The sequence below is a fragment of the Schistocerca serialis genome, chromosome 10 (assembly GCF_023864345.2).
Source record: "Schistocerca serialis cubense isolate TAMUIC-IGC-003099 chromosome 10, iqSchSeri2.2, whole genome shotgun sequence".
Taxonomy (NCBI): domain Eukaryota; kingdom Metazoa; phylum Arthropoda; class Insecta; order Orthoptera; family Acrididae; genus Schistocerca; species Schistocerca serialis.
Genome location: NC_064647.1, coordinates 128,266,391 through 128,280,679, shown reverse-complemented (window position 1 = coordinate 128,280,679; position 14,289 = coordinate 128,266,391).

Below are 14,289 nucleotides of genomic sequence, written 5' to 3'. Positions count from 1 at the left end.
AGATGTAGACCCACTGTAGTCCTTGTAGAGATGGCCAGCAACCATCTGTTGCGACTGTACAGGTGCACAATCACCATCGAAGAGTCTTGCGGAGAATATAGCAACTCCATGAACCACAACTTGTGCACTCACAATTTTTTTTTTTTTGGAAATGTCCTTACAACCAGCAATGCTGTTATCCAGTCCCTTGCTGAATTATTAACACATGTGCAAACACTATCAGTCCCTGCTTCTCACATATTGTCCATATACTATGACCAACAGAAACGTGTGCAGTGAAATGATACTTAATTTGAAGAACTGGTGTCTATACAATTATAAATTTACAACATAAGAATACAATTACAAAGATAAAGAATACATCATTAAAGAACATAACAACACAGACAACATTTGTAGTGCAAGCTTTACAAAAGAATCGAAATATACATATACATCAGTGTTACAGGAATTATGACATAAGTAAATATAGGAAAGATCAGAATAACTTTTGAAACATCAACATGAGCATTAAAACAAAACAGAATAGATAATGTCTAAACATCTTTACGAAGAAAATAACATAGTATTTGAAAAATTCTACAACATAAATCTTATTAGCTAAACACATAAAGACAGGGAAAACACAAATATACAAGAGTACACAAACACATAGGGGGATAACACAATGGAAAGGACATGGTTCGTTTTCAGTGTAACATTTGGTACTGCAGTCCAACCCAAAACTTCATTCCATAGATCTTTCATCTTATTTCAACATTTGTTTTCACCAAAACATCCTATCCAAGCATGCTTTCTGTATTTATATGTTCACATATTTCTTACCTCATTATTTATTTTCCATTATCTTACATCATTTATTTACAAGAAAATCCTACCTAAACTTGTTGTCTCTAAACCCTACTTTTTTGTTCATATCCTCTTTCAAAATACGTTTTTGGCCAAACCATATTCTTATAGCTTCTCAATGCATTTCTTCCAATTCATCACAACTCGTTCTCTTATATAGCCTACCCCATTTTAAGCTAACTTCAATCTACTGAGGAATGAGGCAATGCAGCAGCACAAAACAATTAACACAAACAGCAATGACAAAAAAATGGAACTTGACAGCAAGCAGCAGTAAATGTAATAACTTATATCTAAACATGACAAAGCTCAAGCAGAAAAATATTACACTAAAGATGGCCATGTCTAATACCTGTGTCACATCTTAATACTAGAGTGTTGCATCACCTTAACTTACACTACTAAATAAGTTGTAAGTAGGCTGTTTAGGTTTTTTTATTGGTAACGCCACCTCTGTATGAAAATCACTGGCTATGTAAGTAGGCTGTTAAGGTTTTTTATTGGTAACGCCACCTCTGCATGAAAATCACTGGCTGTGCTGTGTGCAGTCTGTGGCTGCTTTGCATTGTTGTAATACTCGCCATTGTAGTGTTAGGCAGCTGGCTGTGAACAGCGCGTAGCGTTGCGCAGTTGGAGGTGAGCCGCCAGCAGTGGTGGATGTGGGGAGAGATATGGCGGAGTTTTGAAATTTGTCATGAACTGCTATATTTATATATGATGATATCAAGGTAAATACATTGTTTGTTCTCTATTAATATCTTTCATTTGCTAACCATCCCTATCAGTAGTTAGTGCCTTCCATAGTTTGAATCTTTTATTTAGCTGGCAGTAGTGGCGCTCGCTGTATTGCAGTAGCTTGAGCAGCGAAGATTTTTGTGAGGTAAGTGATTTGTGAAAGGTATAGTTTAATGTTAGTCAGGGCCATTCTTTTGTAGGGAATTTTGAAAGTCAGATTGCGTTGCGCTAACAAAATATTGTGTGTCAGTTTAAGGACAGTCGTGTATAATTGTTCAAATGGGAAGTTTCATATGTCGACCCTTAGCCGAGGATACCTCACTGGAATCTTCTGATTTTTTTTTCTTGTAGTTTGTGTAATTAGTGTAGCTTTTGTTTATTGCTAGCGCGTAATTGTAGAGAGAATCTCCTTTGTAGTTGCAGTCTTTCATTGTTGTACAGTAAAACAGTTGTGGCATGCATGTAGACTTGCACCAAGTATTTCGCAGCTGCACTTGCAATTAACTAGATATTATTTTCAGTGTTATGTTAATGTGTTCTCTTATTTTTGCTCTTCAAATTGTGCTTTTCTGTGTTATCGTGAAATATTGTGACAATAATGGCGTGTGAAAAACGTAATACTAGGCTCCAAAGTAAATTGAGAAATGACAGTGAAGACGAAAGCAGTGTGTTAGCGCCGCAGAGTAATGAATTAACTAATGTTCAAGGTAGTAATTTGGTAATTGTGCATAGGGAAATGGAGCGGGCGGCAAACAATGGTGTAGACAGTGAAACAATCAGAGAACAGGGAAGCATTATCGATCGATCGGTCGGCAACAGCTCGCCTCAGGAATCCGAAATGACAGGAAACAATCTCGCAAATACTGTAGTTTCAGGTTTTGGATCCTCACCGTTTTCTCAAATAAGTCAAGACACATTTTCTGCTTGTCAAAATGTGAATGTTTCCGGTGCAAATTCACTGCCGAAAAGCACTGAGGAACATGTTCCAGACACCAGTGCATTGTTATTACAATTAATACAGCAAATGGGACAAACACAGCAAAAGCTTCAAAAGTTAGACACAATGGAACAAAATCTTCGAAAGTTAGATACAGTGGAACAAAATCTTAAAAAGTTAGACACAGTGGAACAAAATCTTAAAAAGTTAGACACAATTGAACAACATCAGAGACAAACACAGCAACAGTTAGACACAATGGAACAAAATCTTCAAAAGTTAGACACCACACTTGAACAAACACGTGAAGATTTAACTACTGAGTTACATAACATTGAATCGAAATGTCAAAAAGTCTGTAATGACGTAAAAACACAAATTTGTGAGCATTTTCAACCTATTTTTTCGCGGCATGAAAATGCATTACAGAATCACGAAGCAGCCATAAAAGAACTGCAAGCCATTGTTCATGAAAATCATGAGGCCTTGTGGGCTAAAATTGACTCAGTTGCATCTACCGATTCGGTTACGCAACTTTCAATAACTCAGGAAAACTTAAAGGACACAGTAGATTCGATTTCAACACAAATGGACACTCTGAAACTTGGTTCAGAAAAACACACTGAGGAAATGTGTTCACTATCGGAGAAAGTAGCTGAACTTTCGGATCAGGTCACTAACTTATCTACAAAGGTAGATGATTATCTGAATGACACAAGACCTGTAGCCTTCACTGACACAGAAGAGTATGAACAAATTAGAAAATTCAAACAGAATCAAAATCAAATCAATACACAGTACAAAAGAGAAATCCGGGAAGTACAAGATCAGCTGACACAGGTAATACAAGAATTACGTATTTCAGAGGATACTCGCGCCCCAATACGGGAAGAGGGACACAGAAATACGGAACAGCCACAAAATAATAACACAGGGCATTTCGGAAGTTATGAAAGAAATTGGCAATGTGCACCGAATTTTGATATGGAACGGCTGACACGACCTAACAATGACCGATATGCGACTCGCCGACATGATGATTTTGACTATAAGCTGTTCATTACTACACGTAAATTCAAAACATTTAAGAATTCTGGCACCTACATTCATTCACAAGCATGGCTCCATCAATTCTCGCATTGTTTTCCTCCCAACTGGTCGTTAGAACACAGATTAGAATTTATGTGTGGCTACTTGGAGAATGAACCAGCTGTAAGAATGCGATCGGTAATTCACGATTGCCACAGTGAAGGAGAGTTTTACCATGCCTTCCTCTCAGCATATTGGTCTCAAGCCACACAAGACCGAGTAAAACATAGCATCATAATGATGAAACGTTTCGAACAATCTGAATTTTCCAGTCTTATGAAATATTTTGAAGACATGTTGCATAAGAATCAGTATCTTTCAAACCCATACAGCCCCTCAGAACTCATCCGCATTTGCTTAATCAAACTGCCTGAACATTTACGACATATTATTTTGGCAGGACGTTGCAAAGACGACATTGAAGCATTTCAGGGACTTTTACAAGAATTAGAAATTGACACTGACAATCGCGGAACGCGAAACCAGGAACACAACAATTACAGGTCACATCCGTCGCAATTCCGCGATGAAAGAAGTAATAACTTGACACGACAAGGCTATTCTCACAACACAAATCGTGACCAAAACAGACACCACCCGTATGACAACCGTTGGCAGAGTAAAAATAATTACAGAGAAAGATCACCTCTCCGCAGTAGTGACTATCACAGAGACAATCAGAGAAACAGACAATATGGGAACCAAAATAATTATTATCAAGGGAGACAGAATAACTTTAGACGCAACGGTCCAGCGCGCAGTTACGATTCAGGGAGAAATTCTCCACCATGTGACCGACAAGAAAGAAACTATGGAATCTACCGACATCACGACAGACGATATGATCGTAACGACAGATCTGAATTGCATCTGAACTGGCGGGATTCAAACAGAGCAGGGCCCTCTCGACACGGTGAATTTGTAGAAGTTAGGTCTCCAAATCCCAATAACGACGCGCGCCAACAAAGAGACAATAGGCAATGACTCACACCGCTGGCAGCAACAAAACGTACTTATGAAACTGATGACGCAGCTGCCGTAGCTAGTAATTACGTAAAAATGGAAGACATTAGGGACATCTTACTCGAGGAACACGACGTAAAACTTAACAACATTGCATATCCTGTGATTTACACTACTGTAAATGACGTAAAATTTACGGCAGTACTTGACTCTGGCAGTCCCATCTCAGAAATTAGTGAAACAGCCTTTAGCAAATGCAACAAATCGAATGATTGTCCCACACTTCCGTTACGTAAGATTAAATTACAAGGTGCAATCTTTGGAAAAAGTATAGATGTACGCCAACAAACCAACTTAGAATTCTTTTGTCAAAGCCACAGCTTTTCTACGAACTTTCTTATTGTTCCATTATTGTCGACGGAAATTATATTGGGAGTAGACTTTTTGAATGAATTCAAAGCAATCTTAAACTTTCACGATGCTGAAATAAGTTTAGAGAGAGAAGATAGCTCAATCGCTTTGAAATTTGAAGATTGGCTCTCAAACCATGACGAAGAAATCAATCGGCTTTACCTTCTGTTGGACAACAGTTCGGAATTTTCTACGGAACTAGACACTAACAATAACTCTGCAAGAACTGACAGGGATGATATCGACGGCATATTTGAAATTAATGAGTTAATTCACAATAAAATTCAAACAATTGACAATTGTAATGACACTGATAGGCAGGACCTTTTTGAGATTTTACAAGAACATTCCACAGTTTTTACTCATAAAACAGGAACAATCAAAGGATTTCAATACCAATTTCGTGTTCGTGAGCATACTCAATTTTGTGTTAGACCATATGTAATTCCAGCACATTATAGGGACCGTGTTAGAACAGAAATACAATCTATGCTTGACGAGGGCATTATTGAGCCTGCAGTAAGCTCATACAACAATCCATTAGGTGTTGTTGAGAAGAAAAATAGATCGATCAGACTTGTCTTAGATTCGAGACAAATCAATACTATCATCATTCCTGAAACAGACAGGCTGCAAACGATGGAAGAACTTCTTCAAAATTTTAATGGCGTAAAAGTGTTGTCTTCTATTGATCTCAGATCCAGCTTTTATCAGATCGAACTTAATCCAGAATGTAGAAAATACACAGTTTTCCTTTGTTTCGGCGTTTGTTATCAGTTTCGGAAACTTCCTTTTGGTTTGAACATTTCTTCGGCAGCATTCATTCGCAGGCTAAATTCCATATTACCTGAGTTCTTAAAACGTCACATCACCTTATTTGTGGACGATATTCTTATAGCAGAAGCCTCATGGGAACAACACAATCGCATCTTCAACAGCGTGTTACATACAGAATCTGTTAACATGCAACAATGTTTGAAGTTAAATATCAAGTCAAGAACCAAGAGAACTTATTGAAACAGAAATGACGAATGCATTGTTATAGTGAACAGACGTCACAGTGTTATTGTGTGTGTACATTCTTGCTTGTTAGTTGCACGATTACGGAACGACTATAAGGCTTACATACTTAGAACATTTACCAGTACTGCTAATGAGATTTTAATGCAACATTTTGGTTTACTTGAAAATATATTCTGGATTTAAAGTACTTTCAGTGAGATACCAGATGGCACAGTGGTTAGTTTATGTGACAGCTACACGATTTTATCACGACGCTACTAATGAGTGACAATTTACAATGTTGCTTTTGCAGTGTTTCTGTTTTATATCTGCACAGTTTTCTGTTTTATTCTGGAAAGTAAAACAGGTTTTAGTAGTAACTTTTGTGGTATAGCTACAATGAGACTGCCTTTTCCGTAGCACAACAATACGTTACAGCACAGTACTTTCCTCATCACGGCAATAAGCGTAATAACTAAGACGTTTATACGCAAAGCATTTCACTTTTGTGTATTATGAGGTAAGTACATTGACTTCTGCAGAAGTTAGCTTTCGGAGGACGATAACTGCGACACTTCCACACAGATTATGTTGCAACAAGACGCACATTTAGCGCTACAGTACACGTATTTGAGTGATTAATTTTGTACTTAAAACATTTATTTTTAAAGATTTTTGAATTACAAAGAAAGTTTTCCCTGATACATTTCATTCCATTGCTGTAATCTGTAACAACTGAGGGTATAATTATATTAATCCTCAGGGGGGTACACGCTTACTTTGTGTACCATGTGTGTGGCAACCACAAGGAACCCTAGCTAATATGGTATTTGCTTATACAACTTTACACATCGGTACCATATTTATCTAACACACAAATTACACAGCTATCTGACCATTTAACTGAGAGATAAACATTTTTTTACTACATCAGTGACACATGTTTACGCAATACACAGTTGGGTAACTTCACACTTATGAAACTGTATTTTGTCTGTACTTTGTAAACTGTTCATATTTTTTCGGAATCATTGTGATACTATGAGAGCTTTGAATGATATGTTTGGTAAGGGAGCATGATTTTAAAGTACGTTTGAGGTAGATGACACTATTGAAATGAGCAGAGAATTTTTTTTAGGTTTTGAAATTATTGGAGGAAGCTACGACGATTTTGAGAATTGACTGAGATGTTATGATATTATTACGATGACGATGTGTACTATGCTGTTGAGATATGTTTATGATCAATAAGATGATGCTACCGTATATGAGGAATAAGAAGTATGTTGGAAACCAAGAAGCGTACTTTAAGAGTTATGAAATGTGCGTAAATGCGTGACTGTATCACAATGCTGACGAATATTTTATTTGGACACTTATATTTATAGGGTTTTGTTTCTACACATTTGCAATGCAAATTCTCGACCCGTGAAATTTTATATATGAGACTGTCACAGTAGCGGAAACTGCTGTCGTAAATATTTCCGTAAGAAAGTTAAGTGACCACCTGCACGTAATGCGTCGTGGGCACGCAGCTGTGTCAGACGCTGGGAGAACAAGTCATTAGTGAGTGCCTCATCAGAAGCACAGGTAGAATAAAAGAAAGGGGAGGCCATTGTCCTCACTATTGACATATCCTTGTTGAAAGCATACTGTGGAGCTCGTAATTTATGATATTTACTAAAATGCCTAATGAAATGATTAGAAACATTTTACATCTATTGTCTTTGTAGTTAAGAGATTGCTCATTTTGTTTAATATCTGGTTTCCAGCTGTGTTGCAGCATTGGTTTTATAAAATAAACTTAAATGCATCTGCTAATGTGAACACTTTCTGTCAACAGATTTATTAAATAAGTATTTTCTGATCCACATTCTTCGAAAAAGGAGCTCTTGGAATGGAGAGAACAATAAGAAGGGACTAATAACAGTAACTGCATCTATAATTTTCTTTTCAAGTACTTGGTACTTTCTTTTGTAGAATAATTTGTGGTGCACCACTTTAATTACATAGACATTAAGATGTGAATATACATTTCCCTTGTCTGCATTGTTGTCTTTAGTGTACCATTTTTTCTGCGTGAGCTATGTCATGTTTAGATATAAGCTGCTGTTTGCCAGGCATAGTGCTACTGAACTTTAATTTGTGTTACTCTGCTAAGCCAGATTTATTTTTTTGTTTGCTGTGCATTGCCTCATATTAGTTGTAATGTTGAATTGCTTGGTAATTTAGATTTACTGTAGCTTGCTTTGCGATTTTCCATTTTTTTTATTGCTGTTTATATTAATTGTTTTATGTGCTGCTGCATTGCCTCGTCCCTTAGTTTAGCATCTGAGCTCAGTAGATTTAAGTTAGCTTAAGAGGGGGTAGACTATATAAGAAACTGACTATGGAGAATAGGTAAAGAATGCATTGCGAAGTTATATGAAAAAGATTTGGGCCCAAATGAGTATTGTACAATCAGAAACAATTATTTTGAAAGAAATATGAACAGAATACAGAAAGCAGGCTTAGATAGGACTTTTTGGGAATAATGATGAACAAAGGGAGATCTTCATGCAAAATACTGCAGTAAAACAAACCCTGTCCTTTCCCTTTTGTGTTATCCCACTATATGTTTGTGTACCCTTGTGTATTTGTTTTCTTCCTGTCTCTGTATACTGTTTCATAGAACTTTTCTCTCTTCTAATACTAAGTTACATTCACTATGATGAGGAATACTGTTATCCTCAAATACAATTGGCATTAATAATGTGTTATTTACTTTGTAAAAATGTTTAGACATTATTTATTCTGTTTTGTGTTAATGCTCATGTGTGAAGTTGATGTTTCGAAAGTTATTCTGATCTTTTATGTATGTACTCATGTCATAATTCCTGTAACACTGACGTATATGTCTATTTGTATTCTTTTGTAACGCCTGTTTTACTACAAATGTTATCTGTATTGTTATGTTCTTTAATGATGTATTTTGTACCTTTGTAATTGTATTCTCATGTTATAAAATTGTAATTGACACCAGTTCATCTTATTATTAACTTGTAAGTTACATTTCACTGCACACGTTTCTGTTGGTAATAGTATATGGACAATATGTGAGAAGTAGGGACTGTTAGTGTTTGCTCATGTGTTAATAATTCGGCAAGGGACTGGATAACAGCATTGCTGGTTCTAAGGACATTTCAAACAAATTTTTTGTGAGTGGACAAGTGGTGGTTTATGGACTTGCTATATTATCCGCAAGACTCTTCAATGGTGATTGTGCACCTGCACAGTCACAACAGATGGCTGCTGGCTGTCTCTACAAGGACTACAGTGGGTCTACATCTTTGATGATCCATCAATACCATTATTTCTACAAGGACTGCAGTGGGTCTGCACCTCTGGTGGCCCACCAATACCGTAATCTCTACCAGGACTACGGTGGGTCTACTCTGTGATGACCTGCCTACCAATATTCTTGAAAACTTCGAATGACTCTGCTGTGGGTTTGCTCTGTTGTGACCCATTACCTGTATGCATGTCAAGAGTCAGCACTGTCTTTCCGTTGGAAGGACAACACTACTTCTTCAAGACTGCATTGAAATCCAATACTTCCGTGTGCATTTTCTTCTACTGCTCAGACTTTGAGAAAAACACTACTATTTTACCGTAATGAACGCTCAAGACTGTCTTTATGGACTGTGAGAAAATTTGAGCTTTTGACCAACATTGTACCAATAAGTGTGTGCATTTGATTTCTTTGTTATTGTAATTATGAAAAATTTTTTCAACTCTGTATTGGCCACTGCCCAATCCAATTTGTAAAATTTTTTGTGGGTAGCATGGGGGCTATGTAAGTAGGCTGTTTAGGTTTTTTTATTGGTAACGCCACATCTGTATGAAAATCACTGGCTATGTAAGTAGGCTGTTTAGGTTTTTTATTGGTAACACCACCTCTGCATGAAAATCACTGGCTGTGCTGTGTGCAGTCTGTGGCTGCTTTGCATTGTTGTAATACTCGCCATTGTAGTGTTAGGCAGCTGGCTGTGAACAGCGCGTAGCGTTGCGCAGTTGGAGGTGAGCCGCCAGCAGTGGTGGATGTGGGGAGAGAGATGGCGGAGTTTTGAAATTTGTCATGAACTGCTATATTTATATATGATGATATCAAGGTAAATACAATGTTTGTTCTCTATTAATATCTTTCATTTGCTAACTATCCCTATCAGTAGTTAGTGCCTTCCATAGTTTGAATCTTTTATTTAGCTGGCAGTAGTGGCGCTCGCTGTATTGCAGTAGCTTGAGCAGCGAAGATTTTTGTGAGGTAAGTGATTTGTGAAAGGTATAGTTTAATGTTAGTCAGGGCCATTCTTTTGTAGGGAATTTTGAAAGTCAGATTGCGTTGCACTAACAAAATATTGTGTGTCAGTTTAAGGACAGTCGTGTATAATTCTTCAAAGGGGAAGTTTCAAAGTTACCAGGCATTGACAAAAAATGTGTATGCAATTCCTGTGAAGGGAAATGTCTTTTTGTGCTCCCTCGTTTTTTTGAAGTAGATCATAAAGTTATTCTTTACTGGGTCTGTAGACATAAAATATTTATATTAGTACATCTCTAAAATTTTGTTTTAACCAATGCTGCAGGGCAGCTAGAAACTAGATATTAAACAAATTGAGCAATCTCTCAACTAGAAAGACAATAGATGTAAAAATGTTTCTCATCATTTCATTAGGCATTTTAGTAAATATCATAAATTAAGAGCTCCAAAGGGTAATCAAATGTTTTCAAGTTTGTGCGTGTCGTATTTGCGACGCTTTCTACAGAGAAATGTCAATAGCGAAGCTAATGGCCTCTTTTTTTTTCTACCTGTGCCTCTGATAGGCACAAACTAATGGCTTTTTTCCAGGCGACTGTCGCGCATCTGGGTGCCCACAACGCATTACGTGCAGGTGGTCACTTAACTTTCTTACCGAAATATTTACGACACCAGTTTGCACTACAGTGACAGTCTCATATAAAATAAAAAAATTCAAAGGTTAGAAATTTACATTAGAAGTGTGTAGAAAAAAAATCTCATATATAACAGTGTCCAAAAACTTTCGCCGGCATTGTGATAACTAACATTCACGTATTTGCACACATTTCATAACTCTTAAAGTACGATTCTTGGTTTTCAACATCCTTTTCATAAATCAGAGTCCCTAACCACTACTCATTATTCCTTGCTTTATTACACATATACATATTCGTCGACACTTCTTCAATATTGCATCATAAGAAATACGTAACATAATCAAATTCCTCATATACAGTAGCATCATCTTATTGATCATAAACATATCTCAACAGCATAATACACATCGTCGTTGTAATAATATCATAACATCTCAGTCAATTCTCAAAATCGTCGTAGCTTCCTCCAATAATTTCAAAACCTAAAAAAAATTCTCTGCTCATTTCAATAGTGTCATTTACCTCAAACGTACTTTAAAAATCACGATCCCATACCAAATACATCATTCAAAGATCTCATAGCATCAGAATGGTTCCGAAAAAATATGAACAGTTCACAAAGTACTGACAAAATACAGTTTCATAAGTGTGAAGTTATCCGACTGTGTAATTACGTAAACATATGTCACTGATGTAGTAAAATAAATGTTTGTCTCTCCCACTTAAATGATCAGATAGCTGTGTAATTTATGTGTTAGAGAAATATGGTACCGATGTGTAAAGTTGTATAAGCCAATACCATATTAGCTGGGGCTCCTTGTGCTTGCCAAACACATGGTACACAAAGTAGGCATGTACCCCCTTGAGGATTAATGTAATTATACCCTCAGGTATTACAGATTACAGCAATGGAATGAAATGTATCAGGGAAAACTTTCTTTGTAATTCAAAAATCTTGAAAAATAAATGGTTTAAGTACAAAATTAACAACTCAAATGCGTGTCCTGTAGCGCTAAATGTGCGTCTTGCTGAAAGATAATTCTGTGGAAGTGTCGTAGTTATCGTCCTCTGTAAGCAAAGTTCTGCTGAAGTCAATGTACTTACCTCATCATAAACTAAAGTGAAATGCTTTGCGTATAGATATAGTAGTTATTACGTACCTTACCATGATCAAGAAAGTACTATAATGTAACGTATTGTTGTGCTATGAAAAAGGCTGTCTCATTGTAGCTATACCACAAAAGTTACTACTAAAACATGTTTTACTTTCCAGAAGAATTCAGAAAAACTGTGCAGATATAAAACAGAACACCTCAAAAGCAACATTGTAAATGGTCACTCATGTAGCTGTCAAAGAAACCAAATGCTAAGTCATATTTAATCCCACAGAAAGTACTTCAAATAAAGAATGTCATTTCAAGTAAACCAAAATGTTGCATTAAAATCTCATTAGCAGTACTGGTAAATGTTCTAAGTATGTAAGCCTTATAGTCGTTCCGTAATCGTGCAACTAACAAGCAAGAATGTACACACACAATAACACTGTGACGTCTGTTCACTATAACAATGCATTCGTCATTTCTGTTTCAATAAGTTCTCTTGGTTCTTGACTTGATATTTAACTTCAAACATTGTTGCATGTTAACAGATTCTAAGTCTGACAAGCATACTAGTAATGTAAAGTGAAAAGTTTTATGGCAATGACAAAGTTAAAAAGCAGATTATCTTTCAATAAACGGTTTTACATGTGAAATGTGGTGTAAACCTTTACTCTTCCTAGTACGCAGAGTTTCAACTTCAACGCAATTATCATGTGGTATACGTCGGATTCTGTAAGGTCCATTGTAAACTAGAAAGAATTTGTGACTCATGTGTTTCTTCTTATGTGACAATGAATGAGCTTTAATGAGAACTTTCTGACCAATATATAATTTCTTTGCATTTGCTTTACCGTGTAGTTCTCTCCTTTTGTCTGCTGCAGATTTTATATTTTTAAGAGCCAAATCAATTATGTCTTTGTGTCGAAGTTTACGTGTATTCGGCAAAGGTACAAGCTCTCTGATTCTGTTCGGTGGTTCTTCATTCTTCAGTACAAGAGTAGGTGGTAAAGCAGTGGAATCATGAGGCATTTCATTCAGCACATTTTGAAATAATTGTAGGTATCTGTCCCAATGCTGATGCTTTCTGTGACAATAAAGTCTGCAAAGCTTATTGATTTCTTTCATAATCCGTTCAGACGGGTTGCAATGTGGTGAGTACAATGAAATAAAAACAGGTTTGATTTTATGATTCCGAAGCGTGCGTGACCAAACAGCAGATCTAAATTGCGGTCCGTTATCTGAAATGACTTTAGCAATGCGGCCAACTTCACGTAAGAAATTTTTAACAAAGGCATTGAATACAGATCGTCCAGTGGCTTTACGTAACGGAGATCAACAGCAGCAAATTCTTTTAATTTAGAAGGAATAATAGGAAACAACGGAGCACGATGTGAGACAGTAGATGGTTTCGCCTTTTGACAAAGTTTACAAATAGACAAGACTCTTCGAATTCTTTTTTCCATATTGTTAAAATAACAAGTCGTTCGAAGAATATGATAACATTTTCGTGGACCAAAATGTGCGTAGCTGAAATGAATGTACCAAATGAGCTTATTAACAAAATCGTCAGGAATGCAAAGTACCCATAGCTTGTCATCAACAGTACAGCGTTTGAACAGTATGCTGTTTCTAACCAGATAATAATGCCGAATCTGTGTGTGTGTCTTTTCATGCCATTTGCTCTTGATGTCTTTCCAAATCGGATCTTTATCTTGTTCATGAGCAATGTCCTTTAAAGATGTGGTGATGAAGTTTTCAAAGGCGACTTTCTGAATGTAAAGAATACTGAAATTTTTCTCGAGGTTGCCTTCTGTGGTACTTTTCTCAAGCCCAGCCGGTGCGCGTGACAGTGCGTCCGCAACAATGTTCTCCTTGCCGGGAATGTAGACTATTGTGAAGCGGAATTCTTGCAGAAACAATGCCCAACGTTTTAACCTGTCATGATTTAATTTTGAAGACATAAGAAATTGTAATGCACGATGATCACTGTATACTTTTACGTGCTTACCAGAAAGAAAGAAACGGAATTTGTTAAATGCCCAAACGATAGCTAAAGCTTCTAATTCAGTAACGGAATAATTTTTTTCAGATTTTGTTAGCACTCGGCTAGCAAAAGCAATGGTTTTCTGAATGGTAGTGTCATTTTCTATGGCTTCTTGAAATAAATGGGCACCAAGACCGACTTTAGAAGAATCCGTGCTAAGGCAGAAATCTTGTGACAGATCTGGATGAGCTAAGATTGGCGCGTGAAGTAACGCTTCTTTCAATGAA